At 45.1% G+C, this 20,339-nt stretch overlaps 1 protein-coding gene across 2 annotated transcripts in view; it reads left to right on the top strand.

Annotated features, from left to right (window-relative positions):
- Positions 1 to 20,339, top strand: part of PRICKLE2 (prickle planar cell polarity protein 2) — a 104,030-nt gene that overhangs the window by 26,285 nt on the left and 57,406 nt on the right. The window lies entirely within an intron of this gene.

The raw sequence follows: 20,339 nt of genomic DNA, 5'->3' as shown, positions 1-20,339 counted from the left end.
AGATTAGAGATTTACCCACTTGAATTTCTTGAGATCTCCAAATCAGGAAGAAGCCACTGGTGAGCAGACTTGTCTTCTCTTGTCCAGTCCTGCAGGTGGGCAGTAAAGCTGGTAGTCAGTGGTTTTGTGAGCTGCCAGGAGAGCCAAAAAATGTGCTGACCATGTGAAAGTGCAGGGTCTGTGCAAAGGCTTTCTTGTCTCCCATGTGGAAATTGGTTTGCAAGTAGAAACAAGGAACCTGGGAAAGGTTCTGCAATTAGAAGCTCATCTGTCTGTGACTCTGGTGGGATAAAACACCTTCACACCTTCCTTGGAGTAAATGCAGGGTAACAAATGCTGGGATCCTGACAGCTGGATTAAGGGTGATTATCATAGGATTTCAGGAGTATTAACATGACAGTAAAATCAAAAAGAAACCCTGGGAAACACCAAGAAGCACAATAGGAGAGGACCCATCCTGTCCATCTTCCAAATGGCTGAGTGCTTGGTGTGGTCCAGTCAAAGCGGCTTGGGAAGCGGGAGCAGATCCAGGGCTGGAAACCTTGGATACAGGGCTATATGGGAAAGGCAGAATCAGATGTCTCAGGGTGTAATTCACCCAGTACAAAATAAAACGCAATCCTGGTTTGTTGGTTGTGCTGCAGCCAGGGTGCTATTATGTGCATTTTTATGAGGCATTTTATCTAGAAGTGCTTTTTCTCTCGAGGACCCTTTAAATTGATTTTCCACATCAACTTATTTTTATAATTGCATCATGTTTACTGATTCTGGCTCATGAACTTATAACATCTGAATGCTGTAATCATGAGGCAGCCAGCCTTTCGGGGGAGACTGCATTGAATAAATACAGTACAGAGGAACAGATACAGTCAATTAATTAGCTTTCATCCAGCCTCGGTACCGAAGTGACTCACAGGGTGTTTATCCAGAGAGTTGCACCTTGCTCTGGGCTCTGCCCAGGGGCAGGTAGAGGAGAGGTTACCTTGTTTCAGTCGGCCGCAAGTCTGCTGGTGCAAGATGAAAAGCAGCAAAGTGGGGCCTCTGTTCAAAGCTGAAGTCTGAAATCTGTAAATAGGAAATGGAAATAAACAGGAACAAGAAGAAGAAAAAAGCTCTTTATTGAAATGTTTGATAAACAGCTGAAGTAATGCAGATGAAGTGTGAGAGAGTTTGGAGTCATTAGTGAAGTAAACAAGGATTAGACAGGATTTGAAGTCATTTGACCTATACATTTTTAGGTGGTTTTTTTTTTGGTACCAAACTTGTATCAGTTGCCTGGTCGGTCATTCAGGGAATAGCATTTTACTGGGGAATATTGTTTTTCATCACCCCAGCTGCTGATCCGTGGTGCAAATCTGTTGCCATAATATTTTAATAGTCATTTCACTCAACTCCTCCTGCAGGGCTACAACTGACTGTGAGGTAAAATGGTGACATAAAGCAAAAAGCTGTCCCTTGCCACAATCTGACACTTCCACTCGGAAAAATTTGCCTTTTTAAAACCATTTGGGACTCACAGAAAATGGCTTTGCGTTTTGGGGTGACTCGTGGTGCATGGAGAGCCTTGCCTGGCATGGCAAGGATCTTGGAGCTCCAACAGCTCCCTGGTAGCAAGGTGGGGTTCCTTCTGATTTTATACCCCATCAAACCTTCCCACATTTCTCGGATTTTCTGCCAAAATGTGGGTGCGAAGCTTCGCAGGCCTCGGTTCAGGCGTCGCACTTTGTGTCTGTCATTAATAAACAGTATTTACATAAGTAAGAGGGTGGAATATTGCTCACAGCCCTCGTTTGGTGTGGAGTAGCTCTCCACTGATAAACTGTTTATGTCGAAGAGGAAAATAATGTTTAAATGGAACAGATAAGCAAATAGCTGGATTTGGCAAACAGATGTGAGAAGTGGAGTAGAAATCAAATTGTGGAGTTGTAATAATAGGTAAAATCGTAGTCAGGCTGTTCAGTGTCCTGGTTCCTCTCTGCCTCTCGTCCAGCATCCAGGGACAGGAGGAGCAGGGGTGTGGTGACCTGCCCCATAGCAACCCGAATGACTTCTGGTGAGATTTCAACCCATGGTGAACATTTCTTTAACAGCACTGATGAGAAGGAAATTTTTCAACAGCTTTGGGAACAACATGTCAGTGGCAACAAAGCAAGTTTTTAATAACGTTTACATAGGAGCGGAGAACAGCATTTTTCTCCCAGGATCGGTTGCTCTAACACACAAGTCTGTACTGGGATGCTTTGCTAACGTGATTTATTACCAGCCTTCTTATTATATGGCCTTTCTAAATGATTTTTTATTAATTCCAAGTGTTTGTTTGGTCCCTTTCAAATAGCAAAGGAAAGAGCCAAGTCTGACAGTTTGATAGTTTGACGTATTTATTGAGATCTGTGTACTCTGGTTATCACTCCCTCCAGCTCCACAATGGGTTTGTTTACCCTGAGTAGGGGTTTATGTACTGCACATGGAAGTACTATAAAAATTAAAACAACTTTACATTTGTTTTCCTTGCTATCTGAGCTCCAGCCTCACAATCCATCCCAGTCATCCAGAGCTGGGAGAATTTGGTGGGGCAAAAGCAAGGTGTGGCAATTCTCATTTAAATTCTCTTTTTCTAAGGTAGAAAGCCCCATTCTGTGTTGATAAAATACCTTATGCTCAAAAATGAAATCTCGGTGCAAAAAGAGGCACAGATTAAAGGAAAGCTGTCATAAAGTCTCCTTGGAAAAATGTAAGCAATATATGTGTGTGCTATAGATGTACTATATGTGCAGATACTGTTCTTTTTATTCTGTTTTATTTAAAAAGAGAGGTTTTTGCAATCTCTGTTTAGGAGTGGTGTGGTCCCATCTGGAAACCATTCTTTCAGACGTGCATCCTACACAATAGATCACTATTTTGTTGTTTAATATGAGCCCAGTTCCCCCGAGCATTTGGTATATCCAGGCACTGGATGTATTTCTTATCATCTATATTGCTTCATTAATACTGCACAAACCGACCCTGGAGCTGTGCAGACGCTTTTGTGTGTCTGGTGTCATCTCTTGCAGCCAAAGGAAGGCTCGTGCCAAGGAACCAAGGTCACAAATCTGGGCACACAACGTGCTTTTGGGGCCGTTAACCACCATCGCCTTATTAAACTTGGACTCCCGTTTTCTAACCCTCCGACCCAACCGATTGCTGGAGGTTTTTGTTTTGTTGGATTTTTTCTTTAAAAAAAAAAAAAAGAAATTAAAATAAGCCTCAGGTTGAGAAGTCTGAAGAAAAATGTATTTTTGTGATGGCTGAAGATGGCTTTGCCAGCCTGCAGGGTTGCTGGGTGCTGGTCATGTAGAAGATGTACCTTGGAGTCAGCTGGATGGGGACCATGTGCTTAATTTTAGGTGCTAATCTGGGCCCTTTGTTTTTGCATCCATGGCACCACGCAGATTTAAATGAGCCTCAAACAATTCTGCATAAGAAGGGAATGACTTTTTTCAGATATAATAAAAATGAGAACATTTTCTGCTGAAAGTGGATAGGAGAACATGGAAAGTTCCCAGTGCAGCTGAATGTGTAAGGGAACCCCACTCCTCCTCCGAAAAGGAGGAAAGAGAAGAGAAGGGAGGTCAAGTCAATATGGAAAGCAGTATTGGAGCTGGGAGGAAGGCAAAGGTGTGCATGGGATCAACCTTGCTGAAATCGAGCAGGATTTGTTACTTCAGCAAAGAAGTGTTTGAGCCTTTCTCAGTGTTTGTCTGGGAAGAGTGATGTGCACTCACGGAACCATAGAAACAACAAATAATAACTGCGGCACTAAATGGCTTGCTCTAATCAAAAGCAGACTGTTGTGGTTATATCTGAGCACTGTCATTACAAGAAACTCTGTAATGAGTATTTTTTTTTCATTTTTCATTTGCATCAAACAGATTCCCTGTATTAACATTAACGGCCTTCTGTGGAGCCCGAGGTATTTACAAATTCTGTGGTGCTGCTTCAGTCTTGTGGGAAGATTTTCAGTTCTTATTTAAATCACCCAAGACAGTTATGCTGGGCAGATTGGAAACATGAACTACGTGGAAAATAGCACACAAGCTTTGCTCTTGATGAGTGGTCTATAGTCCTATGCTTTTGCTATGACTACCAGAGCTCTGGTAGATAAAATATGTCATGTATATAATATGTATATTGACATACTGTGTTGTGGTTGTGATGCCAAATGCCCAGAGCATCTGGGAAGGTAAAGATGGAGCATCTTTCTGCTAACCATAGATGAGGCTTTGTTTTCCTCATTTGCTGAAACCCCCTTTGTAGGAAACTTTGGATTTTGATAGTTGATAATTGGGTTTTATTCATAGGGTAGTGGTCTTATTAGTTGAAATGTAAGTTGCCAAAGGTGCTATGGTTAATCTTCTTTTTGGATGGGGAGAAAATGTATCTGAAAGACTTGTGCTGACATTCTGTAAACAGATTTTGCCGTGGCATTAGTTTAGTTTGCAAACAAAAAGCATGTTTGTGGTGAGTGGAGTCTATCCCTAATTACTTGGCAAAACAGTGTGGCTGAGGACTGTTAGGGAGGTGTGTGTCCTCTTTTTCACCTCGCAGTTACCACAGCACTGCTGGTCACACCTGCCTCCGCTTCATGATGATTTCACCTCCATCTCCAACAGCTACTTGAAAGCAAACTGTCCGCCAGCTTCAGCCTCTCATCTCTCCATGGTGTGAGCAGGGATCACATCTGCTGCTGGGTCGTTTATACCAGCAGAAAATCACACCTTGAGGGTGCGTTGCATGGATTTGAAAGCCCTAGCACAGCAAAGGTGATGGCTGAGGGTTTTGGTGTTAGGTCAGTCAACATCTAAATTATAGCCAGGACCTCTGAAAAAAACTGTAATTTGGGATCATCGTAAGCATGGGAACAGCCAGTCTGTTGAGCAGCTTCCCAGAAGGGTTGAGCTGAGGAGAAGGTAGTTCCCTGAAGAAATGCCTCCTTTTATCTCAGGAGAGGTATAATGTGGTGATGCAGATTGATTTGCTGTGGTTTAAAGCATGGAAGAAACAGGTTTACTTCCTTTGCCAGAGACCACAGAACGCAGAGGGCATGTGGTGTCCTCCAGCAAAGCACAACAATGAACATTTAAGGGAACATTGCAAGTATTTTAATGACTTTTCCCAGCTGTGTTTGTCCCTTTGCTGACCTTAGTTACATCTAGTAGACCTGTAAAAGCAAGGACGCTCAGTGAAACCACACACGAGCAGCACGGGGCTGTTTAAGAGGGAAGGACAGGGCTGCTCTGAGGTTTCCAGAAACAAAACTGTGAAACCAATTCAGGATTCTTTGGTTCCAGCTAAAATTTTGCATCCTAGCCAGTTCAGTGCTGTGATCACTCTGGGGAGAGAACAGGGCTCCAGGCTGGTGTGTGATGAACAGGGGCTGGAGTTATCTCTCGATGGATTTTTCTCCAACAAGTGTCCTTGCAGCGGCAAGGCATGGCTATCTGCATCCTTGTCATGTTTTGGTGGTGCATGAAAGCTTTCCTGCCTTCCTTTTTTTCACCTCTGTTTTGTTATTCTCTGGTCCCCCCTTACTTTAATGAGACTGTTTCCACTTGATCATTTCCCAGAAAAGAGTTAAAGCAAAATCTCTCCTTGTTTTGGCAGTGCTGTGTGATCACTCCATCTGCAAGGTCATCCCTCATCAGCTGAGACATTGGGTCAACACCCTGGACCGATGTGTCTGTACAATTTAGCACATGTTTAAACTGGAAATGAAAATTCTCCTTCTCAGGTCAAGACATACCTTATTTAATTCAGTGTTTAGTTTTCAAGGATCCAGAGAGCTCACAGAATTTTGGAATACTTGGATCTTGTGTCAGCTTTCATTCTCTTTTGGCATCCAGATGTTAATATATGGATGAACCAAGCAGTGATGCCGATGAGCCCATTCCCATCCCTGAATGCATATGAGGCATGAACGAGTGTCTTGGCTGGACTGAGCACACACTCCCACTCTGTTTATGTGACTCCACGTACCTTTGAAATCGATGCGCAAATCCACATGTCACCATGATATGTCCTCAATATATTGAGCATATGTGCCTTGGGACCTGGAAATAACAGAATCAAAGTGTAATTCAGAGCCAGCCGTTGTCGGTCCAACTTCATTTATCATCATCATTGTCCTTATCAATTGTGATTCCGACGGCGGGCTGCTGTTGGGCAGATGATGGCTCTTTTGTGGATGGTGCTGTTTGTGCGCTTGGTTGCAGCGCAGCCGTTTTGGCACAAATAACACCAACTGTGAAGTTCCTTTTTCATAATATTATTTTTCTGCTGTTCATGTTTATGGCATCTTGGAAGCGGAATGTAGTTTTGCACGTGATTTTTTTACATTGTGGAGAAGTGGTCCAAGAGTATTTGGTATTAACAAGATGTTTCTTAATGGGAAACATCTCTGTAGATACAGGCTCAAGTTTTCATAATTGCGTGTTCAGTAACTACCAGTTGTGTGCTCATTTAAGCAGATGTATCTCCACCCATTCCCTTCAGTTCATGTTTAATAGGATGATTTGTTCAGTCGCGAGGCTTAGAGGATTTCAGTCAGCCCAACTGGCAATAAGAAATAAGGGAATAATAAATTTTGCAGAAGTTTGTGCGTGATGTGTTTAAGGTACAGGAATTACTAACTGCTTTTTCAGACGTGAGCACAGCCAAGGCTGTTACACACCAGGGCACGACTGTGTCATGCTGCAGTTGATTTCTTCCGCTGCCTCTTCCTGCGTGCACAGACGTAGCCAAGGTCCAAGACGCACGCGATTACTCACACGATCAATGCCCCTGCCCCTTGGGGCACTTGACTGGACTAAGGAACCTTGCATGAACCCTTCTTTTTTTTTTGTGATTAGTTGGTGAAAACGTTGACTTTGTATCTTGCGCGCAGTTAGTTTTGCAATAGGCTACTACTTTCATACCATTCCCTGCTCTTGAAAAGATTTGCAAGGTGTTAACCGTTCATCAGAGATTTACTATTGAATTCCGTGGTTGTTCGAAGTTCCCAGCAGCTGTTGGCTTTGAATCTTCCGGATACATATTGCAGAAACCACTCTCTTCTACAAGTAATTGTTATAGCAGGGAATATTTTGGCCCCATCTGCTTTCCAGCGCTATTCGTTACAGCCTGGGTTTGTGCGTTGGTGCTCGAGCGTTTTGCCACCTGCTGATATCTCAAATACTGTTACGCACACAGGTGAGCAGAGTCCTTTAGAAATGCCTCTAGCACTGCTGTATGCACCTTAAGAGAGGAAAATTCAGTCTTTTCCTATACTATTCTTATACATCATAGCCTTCTGTTGTGTTTTTGAAAGCCAACTGTGCAATTCACATTTGGGCTGTCAATAAAGATGCCCAATGCTTTCCTGCAGTGGCTGTAGAGATTTGTTTTGAGTGCCTCTCTGGATTTCACATGGTTTGATAAACATGCTCAGTTTATCATCCCTCCCTCTCTGTTTCCTGCAGTGATAATGGATTGTAGAACCCTTAATAAGCAAATTCAGGCCAATCTATCAAATAACCAAGTTGAAAGACATCGCGTCTTTCACTCAGCAAACAGATGCAAGATATTAGGGCTTCAAGTCACAGACCTGCATGAATTTAATGGGGAGGTTCTCATCATTCCCAGGGCCTTTGCCTGGAGTTGTAAAATAAATTATCCTCATTAATTTTAATATTTCATGAAATCTCACAAAGTGATGGCTTTCTGGGCAGATTAATATAAAAGCCATAAAATTCACATGAGCCATATGTTATCTGAGCACCAAATGGGATGCCTGGGATTCTTACCATCAATATCCTTTTAAATTTGGCTTCAGCAGTGATGCATGGCATACTCATCCCTGATGAGAACCTCGATAGTGTGAGTGGCATTACTTCAATGTGCATTTGCTCTGTCCAACTGGTTATTTGACTGTTTTTTTGGAAAACTACCATACATGGAGTTTGTTGGCTGTTTCATCTGTGTAAGGTCTGCATGGTGGCACGGTACCAGCGGCATCAGGCTGATGTGTGGTGAAGTCTCATTCGCTCTGGGTCAAATATCTGGGCTCAGTTTGCCAGGTGGGTGCCTTGGTGCAATCCTGAGCTCTTTGACAACTCGTTTCCACGCTAGTGAGCCAGCTCAGATTCTGCATTAAATCCACCCATACTGTTTTCTCTTCCTGCTACCAGCCTCCCCAGGCTCCTCACATTTAAACAGGCCTGGCTAAAAGCAGATGAGAGTGTATCCTCTCTTGGTCCTCCTGACTCTAAAGTTAATTTGGGAAGTCTTGTACCCAGTCAGCATTATCAGGTGCTGTTTGTAAACATACAGTATTAAACACAACTATGCTTTGGATATTCCTCCAGAATCTGTACACAAGTCTTTAGAAAGGGATCTGCCTGCTCAGTTTGGGGGTTTTCATTATTATTTTTTATTTCTTCCTTGAAAACCCTACCAGCATCAAGGCTTTGCTGTACCAGCATAATCACAGGCACCACTTGCTACCTGGCTCTGCATTTTGCTCTGCCTCTCCTTGGATGGTGCATCTGTTCATTTATCTCAGACCCATCTATCACTACTTAGGTCTCAGCCTGTCTCACCCCAGCTAGTTTTTGGAAGGGGGATGCTGTGAGAAGCCTGGACATTTTGACATGCTGGTCTCCCCTGGCATGCCAGGACCTCCCTTGCAGTGCCTGCATCCTGCAGCAGTGGATCCGAGGTCCCCATACCAGCACTGGTCCCAGTGAGGCAGCTGGGATAACTTATTCCTGCCACTGGCAACAAAACAGTGGTGTAGTTTGGTTGTGTTCACTTGCTGAGGAGTTAAATCCATCCCTGGACATGGATTTGGGATCCACCCTGGACAGGGGTATTTTGATAATAGTTGTCTTAATGCACTTTTAACCTGGAGGCTATTCTGTGGCTTGCAGGATGGTTTTAAAAATCCTGTGCCACGGGCTTTCCTGTGTGCTGGGTTTTAGTGCCATTAACGAGAAGCACAAAACTGTGTGTGTTTTTCTTTCTCTGTTTGCTGATACTTAACCTAACAGTCTAATGTGCTTAAAATATCCCATGTTTTTCCTAAGGCACCAATACAGTTTATTTCTTAAACAGTCAGTTTTCAGCTTTTTAGGCTGCTGCTTTTTCTCTAAAAAGAAGATCTCGTGCTAAAAAAAAAAAACAAAACCAGATATAGTTATTACTTTGGAAAGAGGGGATTAGTTGGCAACATACTTATGGTTTTGTAGAAATAAGCCATGAGGCATGAGTCCTTAGCCCAGTGGAAGTGTAGTTGCTGTAGTTGCTGTTTTGTACCCTTTTCATGCTGATTCCATAGCACTGTAGATGCCCAGGGATGGTCTAAGCAGAGCCCAAGCCCTGTCTACTGTGTAGAAGAGGAAATCAAGCCCAGTGCTCTGGATTGGCACTGTGAGGCTGTGGCCTGGCCTGTCTCTTGGATACCTCTTGAGAGAAAAGTCAAAGGTCCCCGTCTAATCAAGGCAGTCCAGGGGCAATTAAAAGCCTGCAGGTGTCTGTGCTGCAGAGTGGGTGTGGGCAGTGGTGAATAAAGCATTAAGGAGCAAACAGGAGAAAGGCACTGGGACCGAGGTTCAAAACAGAAAACACGTGAAGTGTATGGATAAGAGCATTAATGCCTCATGATGCCAAACCTGCCCGAATCCCTGTGCGGCCACTCGCTGCCTCCTGGCTGGGGAGAGGGGGGTGAGAGGCCAGTACTGGGAGGGGAGTGGGCACCCCACGTTGCCATCAGTGGGAAATGAGCCTTGTCTGGGATCTCCTCATCTCCTGGCCATCCGTGTTCCCTGAGCATCCTCATCCCCTAGGCATCTTTTCTAGCCAGAAGCTGCCCCAGCAGTGGTCCGCTCTTCTCCAAGCCTTTTTTTTTGTCCCATTCTTGGTCTGAGATGGGAAGGCAGGAGGCAAAGACGGGGAAGGCAAAGGCAGGGTTAGGCTTTGTGATGGTGCTGCCATGTCACTGGCCCCATGGGTTGCCCTGCTCTGGCAGGCAGCTCCCTGGAGGGAGCAGAGTTATCAGGAGGGCTGAGACACGCTCACATTTTGCCTTTGCTGCATGACAGCAGGGTATCACTTTAAATAGGTTTTCTTGATGTGTTTTCCACTCTTCACTATCCCCTTGGGATTTTGGCGTGTCTGAGGCAGGCAGAGCAGGTTTCCTAGGAGAGAGACAGTGCAGCACTGTGCCTGCTCACCCGTCTGTGTCCCCAGTGGCGTGTCACTGGCTGTCTCAGCTCCAGGCGCAACACCGTGACATCCTGCCCTGGTGTTATCCGCCTGCGGTGCTGGAAACCTCATGAGGCTGAAAGAGTGTGGGGAAAAAAAAAGATGCAGCTCTGAAAAGGGCACAGGGGTGTTCCTGTGCCAAACCCACTGGGGCTGAGCAAGGGTTCAACTGGGACCCTGGTACAGATCCCTGCTGTGGGATGAAGATGTATGTATTGTGGGAGTGCTGGGAGGAAACTCTCCAACAAGCAGGGAGGAGAGGAGGAGGAGAAGGAGAAGCCATCCAAGGGTCAGGCAGCCCTGGCCACCCCAGAGCTGTTGGAGATTTTCATCCTTCCCCTTGTCCGGAGACACTGGTTTGGGTTTTCTGGTGGTATCACTGAGGCGGGCTCTTCCCAGCTGGCAGGATGCACAGGGGTTAATCTGAGCATCTTTCCACTCTTTCAGCAGAAGGACAGCAAGTCCTAGCAGTGTTTTGTTTTTAATACCGGTTGGCCAATGCAAGAAAAGCAATGTCAGAAAAAACCTCTTCCAGTGACAATATGATTAATTCCTTCTTAAGGAAAAATAAAAAAAAAAAGAGTTGGGTATTTTTTTCCCTTTTTTTGCTATTACCTAGAGATGGTCTGACAGTAAAGAAGCCATGATTAATTGCACCAAAAGAAATATAATAGACACCTTTTCTTGGCACCATCTGAATTTTGTATGATTTTGCTGTTATCTCGTTGGCTCAATGCAGAAAAATTATCTCCAAGGCTGCCGTAAGGGATGTTAACTTCCTTTTCCTTATTACAGATTGATCTTTGATATCTGCTTTTCTCCAGGAGCTCTTTTATTCCCACAAGTGATACAAACCTTCTGCTGTTTTCCATATATTGCACTTAAGCAGTTCAATACCTTTGGAAACCCATATGGGATCATTTAATAAAGACTCGATGATTGCCATGTTTTGAAGGTTATATGATATGAGAAATCATATATTGTTTTAAAAGCTGAATATATCTATGCTGTTGATTTCAGATGAACCAATATTTTTCTAATAAGGCAGAGAAATGATACCTTCTTTTTGTTGTTTATATCCTCTAGAGTGTGAATATTTTTCCGTCTGTGGTTTCCAGTTAAATGGATTTTCGGTCTCTCTGAAATTTCTGCTCAAGTCCCAGCAATATTTGCTTAAGAGTAATCAGAGTATTACCCAAATCTCTGTTCAAAGCAACAGTGACCTTAGCAGCAGTAAGCAATAATTGGATTATTTTCAGAGATGTAGGAAGATTCACTGTAATAACAAAAGAAGAAATACCAAATGATAACACCACTTCTCTGCAGCACTGTAAGCCGTGGCACTTTCCATAGGATAGTTTTAATAGCTTAGCATATTATGAATACTGAGTGAGAAAGGCAGAGGCTTGGGGAATAGATGCTGTCTTGCAGTTTGGGGTGATGCATTTGCTTATGGGGGGAGTTCTTTTATTATAGAATGATAAAGGTTGGAATAGACCTCTGGGATCACAGAGTCCAACCATTAACGCAGCACTGCCAAGTCCAGCACTAAACCATATCCCCAAGTGCCACATCCATGTGCCTTTTTTGTTGATTTTTGTTATTATTATCAAAGTACTTTTGTTGGGATGTGGTGCTCTGTATGTATAAAACCTGCACCCAGGGCTGCTCTCACCTTGCCTGCATGGTGATTTTCAGTGAGAACAGGCCTCACTGATGGTGCAAAGGCAGAGGCCAAAACATCCTGCTTTGATATGGTGTGGGGCAGCTGAGGCTGGGACACTTAAGTGTCCTGGGTCCGTCCTGTACACAGTTTGACCCTGGGTGCAGGAGCAGCATCCCCATGGAGCACCAGGCAAATGCCAGCGAGGTTTCCTCCAGAGAGGCTGAGCTGCTGCGAAGACAAATTGGAAACCATTTGGAAGAGCAAATCCATACCAGCCCAGTGTTGGATGAGCCTGATTGCCTCTCTTTCTGCTTTTAATTGTAATGAATTATCTGGCTCGGCACGGGGTGCCAAGACTCTTGGCTGAAACTTGTGTAATTCACGTAAGTGTTTACACAAAAGCCAAGTAAATGTTAAGCTTCCTACAGATTCCAATATACATGAAGCCTTGTTTGTATTCAGTTTGGGAGACTGGTGGAAGCAAAGCAGCCCATATGGCTGTGAGTTGGAGCAGGGAACATATGTGTGGATATGAACACACGTGGACGTGTCTTTTGTGGCACTTGGGGGACATGGTTTAGTGGTGGACTTGGCAGTGCTAGTTAATGGTTAGGCTCAATAATCTTAGAGGACTTTTCCAACCTAAATGATTCTATGATTCTGGGAATTGTACATGTTAAAATAAAAATTTTGACCTTTAACTTTCCCTGGAGTGGGTTTTGCAGTGACCTGTCTGGTTACCTCCAAAAAAAAAGAGTTCTGTATAATTTTGGTTTATTAAGAGAAGCTCAAGGGCACAGGGGAGTTTTTGCTGCTTGACCACTAAAAAAAGAGACTTGTGCCATCGAGGCTACCGGTGTCCTTTGAAGTCTCCCATGTGCCCACATCATGCTTCTAATTACTGCAAATGAGCCTTCTGCAGCCCAGGCTGCTGTGTAATTCTAACCAAGGCTGCTTGCCAGATGGGATCCCTCCCAGGCAAGACCTTGGCAATGTCTGTCCCCACGATGGTGACAGGGAGCAGGTCACATGAGCAGGATGAGATGTTGGTCCTGACCTGTGATGGCAGCTGGTTGTGGAGCAGAGATCCCTGAGTTTGTCTGTGCCCTGGTGCATTGAGAAGTGACCCTTGGCTATAATGCAGCATTTGGCTGTTCAGAGCACCAGGTCTCTTGGCTTCCCTTTGACCTGAGAGGAGCTGAAATTTGGGATACTGCACATCAGCCAAGCCCTTCTTGTTGTCCTGATGGGGACAGGTTTGCTTTGAAACAGCAAAACCAAACCAGGCTGTTAGAGATTTTGCATTAAGACAATTCCCTGGGCACAGTGCAGCCAGGAGATCTCTATACCTGGATGTAATTTATTTTTAGAAAGCACGTTTAGGCGCATAATGACCTCATTACCATGCCAGTTGCAGCCCTGCCTGTTTAAGAGTATTTAATTGTTTTCATTCCCTGAGCACAGCCGTTTTAGTGCATAGGGCAGAAGCAGAAGAGGGAGGGAGGTTGTGTGACTGGAAACAATAAGGATGCTGAGGCAGAGATTGAAGCGCTTGTCTGGAAGCATCCCTGTAAGAATCCCTCCCCAAAGCATCCCAATACTCAAGGAAACTGCAGTGTTTTGGAGCCCTTTCTTCTCCCACTGCCTTCTGAGGAGTCACAGTTTTTTCCTCTCTTAGGTTTTTCTGTTGAAAAAAAAAAGAAATGTTCGAAAGCTCCCCTTCATCATATGTCTGGAAGCTGGGGACTGAGGAGAAGGATTAAGAATGTACACTCTGCCCCTTCCCAGCTACTCCCCAGGGATTTCTCTCATGCCTGCTTGCCTCCTCACTGTTCCTGTGCAAGAAAGAATGTATAAAAACAGGTAAAAGAGAGAGGAAAGGAGGGGGGAAAAAAGAAGACTTATGTTTTTCTGGCAGTGCTTTCCTAAGGAGCTGTGATTATTCAGCAGCAGTGGAAAAAAATACAGAAGATGTAAATAATCTTCAGGATTATGCTAAAGCCAAGCTTCAGTCATTTTCTTGGAAAAAAAAATGCGTGAGGCCTATTCATTTAATAATGATCAACCAGAATTTCTTTAGAGCGTCTTATATTTTCATGAAAGGGATCAGTTGTCTTGAAGAGAAATGGTAATTCTAGTATCTACAAATACCCTTTGCTTGGGAAGTGTGGGGTTCAGGTTGGTGTGCTTCTGTGATTGGGCTTTTTCGTACTGTTTGCTTTTTATGATACTCGTGTACATTCACGTCCATGGTTACACACTAAAATCATCAAAAGCAAAGAGTTGGTTTATCATGAAACGGCAAACCACGGCTGTACTTTGTGTCCAGATAAAAACATGACATGATTTTTAGCTTTCCCTGTGTTTATTTTCAGTGCCAGAGGTACTTCAGTGATTTTGCAAAGAGTGTATACATTGCGGTCAGGTTTTCAAAAAAAAATCACAGTATCTTTCAAAATCTATACGAATCTTGCTTACCCTGCTGGGCTTAATTTTAGACTATTGAGTTTATTGTTCAAGGAGGAAAAAATGGGTTTGTTGTGTGCTGTATTTAATCAAGTGCAGCAAAAAACTTTCACAGGCATCGTTCATCTTCACAAGCCAATTTTTGTTTCCATTTTAGTTGTAGAAAAATCTTGCCCCAGTAAAATGAACTCATTTATTGTGCAGATCTGATGGCACCAAGATTACAGCTGCTGGCAGGTATCGGCTGGTTTATAGGGACACTCCCCGTATGGATTTTTGTTTTTATGGGATTTCAGTGTTGAGAACTGTGTGTTTAATCACTGTAGAATTGCCAGGAGCCAAGGATTTAGGGATGCTTGGAAATAAGGGAAAGTGCATGGTGTTCCCATTGCAGCTTCCAAAATGTGAGATGTGCTGCAGAAGCCTGAGGCTGCTGGATTTCCAGCAACTGTTAGGGTTTAGGATGCTCATACGTTCTGAGACAGCTTTTATCCTTCACATCCATCCTCCCTCCTGGGAAGCTCATCCCCATGGTTAACCTGGGTGTGATCAAGCAGTTGCTGCCATCAGGAGTGGAGGAGGGCTGTGGTCCCTCTCTGATCAGCTCCTGTTCCATTCCTCAAACTCTGGGTGTTTCCATGAAGCACAATGCCCGAGGTGAAGAAGGGAAATGTCCACCATAGCTTGTGGCAAGGAACCACTTGGTCCAGCAACGAAGTGTGGGGTACAGCCGGGGTTACACTTCCCAGCAGACAAGGCTGCAGCTTCAGTGTCTGCTCTGGGGAAGCCTGTTGACTGCAACTACTGAACGTTTTCATATTTAATGAAGACTTGAAGAAACGTCATGATTCACCAGTCTGGGCTCTGGTGGCCTGTGGGTAGTTCAGCATGTGCTTTGGACATGGCAGGGGTCACATGTGCAAGCAGCCAGCAAGGTACCTGGCTGGCAGTAGCCTGAGCAACAGGCATCCTCACTTGTGTAAATTTTGGGCAGACAGGCATGAAAATGCATGTCCTGTGAGTGGTGTTAGTAAAAATACTTGGCTTTGTACCAGACAGTCCTTTGCGTGGGGGAGATGCTCTGATTTATGGGTGCAGGAGCTCGTCAAGGTGGGACAGTGGAGCTCACATTGCTCGAGAACAAATCCCAGTCATCACCACCCAAAGACCTCTCTGGGGTTTGTTTCCAGCAGCTCTTAATTCAAGAAACAGTTTCTGTCACTCCAGGTTCAGTGACAGGCAAAGAACTGGTTGAGGGAGAAAGATGTGATGTGTCCTAAGCTGCAGGAGGGGAGTGATGGTATTTTTCATAATTTGAAGCATTAAAACTATAATCTTCCAGTTCTGTTTCGGAGCATCGGGGCTCTCTCATACCTCTGTGGGCTCCTACAGCAATATATTCTTCTCCAGGTTCACATATGCTAGGGGTGGTGGCCTGTAAGCTATTCTGGCAATACAAAAGAAAAAAATAAAAAATAAAAGGCTGGGAAGGGGGCAGGGAGGCGATGTGATGCCAAGTGGAACAGCTCTGTCTTACCCGCCTCAAAGAGAAATCATCGAACGCTGAAGGAGACAGGCTCCATCGCGCAGATTAATGTGCAGTGTTTGAAAGCAGCCAAAAACATTTTATACACACAAGGCGAGGCTGGAAGGAGCTGGGTGGCTCATCTCTGCAGAAGCCATTCCTTTCCCTAAGAGGGCATTAAAAAAAAAAAAAGAAAAAAAGGAGAGTACAAAGGTCTCCAGGAGCACTCAGCCACTCAGGCAGTTTAATTGGCTGAATGTAGAGCTTTACAGTTGGGATTAATATGGATATTTCTTAATAATGTGTCACCTTGTCAGGAGTTTCGTGGTCAGGACTGCAAGGCTGCACAGTGCTTGCAATGAAAGTTCTTGCCTTTCCTTCTGGTTTTTATTATTACAATAGCTCCCAATAGTGCATATTGAAAGGAAGATGTTGTTAAGTTGGTTTCTTCATTTCTTCCTGTGCAACCAGTGAAAGAAGTGGAAGGGTGAAGGGAGGAATGGTCTGTAGAGGTTGGCAGTGGTGGCTACATCATGGGTTGGCTCATGGGTCCAGGCTGTCATTGACGTGCACACCAGGACATGCAGCATATCAGCGTAAACATGGAGAGCTCAAACCTAAGCAAATCCCACCAGAAAGCAAATAAAAGAAGTGATTTAGCAGTGCTGGAGGTCGTTTAAAAGGACCTAAGACCATTAGCATTTTTACAAGCATTTTTCGACTGGTCTTACTGCCTTTTATCTCTGTGGGTCTCCTCTGAGTGACCACCAGCACGGGGATGCCTGCAGGGAGGACGCTGCTCCCCTGTGCCCCACTCCCAGCCACCTGGGGGATGTCTGCTGCCGTTGTTGAGGGTTATTTTGCTGCTTCTGTTTCTCTGCTTTTTTCCTTCTTTTTCTCACCTTCCCTCCCCTCCCCTCCTGGTAATTTCAGAGGGGGTTCTGGGAAGCCCACCTCCTTGATCAGCACACGTAATTGCCACCAGCCCTAATGGGATACACTCAGAAGGTTTCTCTAATTTCCCTGTGCTCCTGCCTGCCCTTGCCCCTCTCCAGGAGTGATTGCCTCTACAGCTTTATAATCAACATCTCTCCCAGTGCAGAGAGGTTCCTGTGCCTGGAGCCACCACAGAGAGATGAGGCTGAAGCTTTCCCCACTCTCTATAAAGCCATTAGCGGCACAACAGCGAGCAGCAAGTGCACAGCTGATAAAAGTCTCAGCGAGGCGCTTGCTCCTATAATGATTGTCTTTCATGCATAGATAATTTTGATAGAGTTGGACTTCCGAAGCCCACTGTCATCGGGGTGGAGTGAGCTGACCTGTTAATCGTAAGAGGAATTAATGGGAATTACAGCTGGTGGAGGCTCCCTCTCTGAAGAGCTGGTTCGGGGCATAGCACTGGAGGGGAATTTAAAAACCAAGCAGTGTGTGTTGTCCTTGGAGCAGCTGCAGATAAAGTGGCAGCAAGTCAGTTCCCAGGGGAGAAGGGAGGTGTGGAGGAGATAAACTCCAGGAGCACAAACACCAGATTAACAGCCTAATTCTGAGCATGAGCACACATGCATTTTCATTGCATCCACTTGGTAATTAATGCAGACTTTTAATTTAACCAAGAGGGAGGCCAGAGCCACCAGGAGTTGCAGCCTTTCTGGTGTTTTGTCTGTACCCAAAGAAGACCCAGGTGAGATAACCTGCATTACCTCTCTTGATGGTGCTCCTGTGGTGTAAGTTGTTTTAGCACTTATGACTTGAAGTGAGCTGAAATTCAAAGGATCCCTGCTGATGCTTTACCCTACCTGAGGTCCTGGCTGTCTCCAGATATTATCAAACAGCTACTAGATACTCTACCAAGCATTTCCTTTGAGTTTTCTTTTTAGAGTAAGTTTCCTTTAAAATGCCATATATCCATGTAGCCTGCAGAGACTAAAAGAATAGCTTATCTCATCCATACAGAAGACCCATAAAGTCTTTAAATATGCTTTATACTGGTGCTTTTCAAAGGAAGGGCTGATTGCCTGGTCTTAAATATCCAAAATGTGGTCCCTGCGTGCCTGAGCATATGTACACAAGAGCTGTCTGATGAATAGTCAGAGATGCTGCCCAGACAGACTGTCCTTAAGAATTTATGAAGAATAGCACAGCAAATTGCATTGAAATGCTGTTGTCACTGTGCATTCCAAATGCACATATCCATGGTGTGGAGGAAAGGTCAGCAGTTAGTCCTGTTAATAATGAGCATGTTGCTCATGATGATAGAATGGTTTCTTCTGTAACAGTAAAAGGAAGGTAAATAGCATTTGGTCGGTTCCATGTGTGCATTTCAGGAGTTTTTAAAAGTCTTTTTACCAGTTTGGGGAGTAATTGATAGGGAGGAGGGGCAGGTTTTCTGCAGAACTAGCAGCAGGCTTGTACTTTGGAAAACATGAAGTTGTCTTCTTCGAGGGCACCTGGAGAGAGAAGCCCTGAACAAAGGTGATGTCCTTCCCCAGCACAGGCACTGGTGGGACCTTGGGCACCACTGGGCTGTGGCAGCCAAGGAGGAGTTTTTCTGTCCACATTGGCTCTCTCCAGCAGCAGTGGGATTCTCCATTTCCCCACTGAGCAGCAATGGTCCTGCCAGTGCATGGGGAACAGCATGACCAGAGAGGGGGGACTGGTCTGCAAAGAAAGGGCTGTTTCATGAGCAGATGAGCAGGAGCTGAGTGTCCTGAGTAGCAGCAGCAGTGCTGTGGATGGTGCTCTCCTGTGGCAGAGGCCAGCAACGTGAGTTGGGACCCGAAACCCACAGCCTGAGCACGTTGGAAAGGAAACAGGGACACAACCTTTACCTGAAGTTCTATCACATGATTGCAAATGAGAGTGTGAAAACCCCTATGCAGAATACATGTTCAGGAATGGGGGGAGCACCTCTCTTAAATAATTAATTTTGTGACCTTCAGGATGTCATTTAAGGATTTAAGACCAGGAAAGAAAGTACATTGCACTGCTCTCTTCTGTTGCTATCCCTGGCTCGGCTGAGTCTGAGGTTGGCACTGGGTGGCACGTGGGTGGCTCTAGCTCTCTGTTTGTTGTGGGGAAGCTCAGAAGGTCTCTGTTTTCTGTCCCATGTCTAGTGATGAGGTGCTACTGCTCACCTACTGAACTACCCAGGTTAAACAGTGCAGCAAGGAAAGCTCAGACATGCAGAGGAGGGTGGGGAGAATATATTTTGGATATTCTGTCAGTCAGCTTGACACTAATTGGTTGCAGTAAGTAATCGTTCTCCATGTAAATTAGACTCCAATTTCCTCTGTAGTCTGTCTGTTTGCTGTGTGGGCTTCGGTCTCTAATTAGGCTCTCACGTGGCAAACCTGGTTTGTAAGCTGCTTTTGTTCCTGGAGAGCCAGGCTCAGCCCTCCCTGAGGCTGCCTGCGCTCTTCGAGCCCCGCTCCCAAGTGGGATGGTTCTTAGATCAACACTGCCAAGGTCTAAATTCTTCTTCTAATGTATGTTTTGATTATTTCTATATTTAAAGCTTGCGGCAGTGGAGGGGGCTAGAATGCAAAGGGGGTTCTTGAGCTTACAATGGGAATACTCCTCAAAAGCACTTCCTCTGTGTCCCTTGAAGCCCTGCTCACTCCTCCATGAATAGACCTCATTGAATTGCTAGCCTGTGCGAGGGCTGGGGCAGTTTGCCCACATCTGGATCCTGCTGCCTGTCCGCCGGGACACCTGGAGCGCAGACCACTGGCTCCCCCCTCACTCGGGGTAGCTGTGTGTGTGCATTCAGAGCTCACCCAGACGCCAGCCCACGCCCTGGAGCTGCTCCAGGGTTGCACATCTGTAACCGAGTGCAGGAATGTGCTGTTGCACGAGAGGCTTTTATCCCTGACTGTCCGTTGTTTGCGGATGAAGGCAGGATTCCAGGTTGCTGCCTGCAGCAGGCAGCTGCCCGTGGTGTAGCCCTTTGCTTTCTGACCCACTGCCAGCAGACCCAGTGTAGCCCGAGTGTCAAGAGTGAGCATCATGGCCACGCATCTAGATTTGTGTGTACAGAGGAAGACGTGTCCTACAGTCAATGTCTGCACCAGGCTGAAAAAAGAAAGCAAACCATATGTTTTGGCCGGCCAGGCTGTTTGCCAGCAATGCTTTATGATTCAGTAGTTACCTTTGGGAAATTCAGTATAACTTTAGGAACCATGTGCTGACTGTTTCTGCAAACCTCCTCCATACGTGTTACAGTCCTGCCCCAGATGTGACAGCGGTACCAGCAGGCGTTCTGACACATACTGGTTTTATTGGCATCCTGATATTTACCTTACTGACTTTTGATCCGGTGATATATAGCAGAGAGTTGCCTGCTTTCTTCAGCGCTCTCACACAGCTGTGGTATTCTCCAAGTAGGTAGATAAGAAACTTTTTTTGGGG

The sequence above is a fragment of the Lepidothrix coronata genome, unplaced genomic scaffold (assembly GCF_001604755.1).
Source record: "Lepidothrix coronata isolate B3197 unplaced genomic scaffold, Lepidothrix_coronata-1.0 Scaffold131, whole genome shotgun sequence".
NCBI classification, from domain to species: Eukaryota; Metazoa; Chordata; class Aves; order Passeriformes; family Pipridae; genus Lepidothrix; species Lepidothrix coronata.
This window is presented reverse-complemented; position numbering and strand designations above follow the sequence as displayed.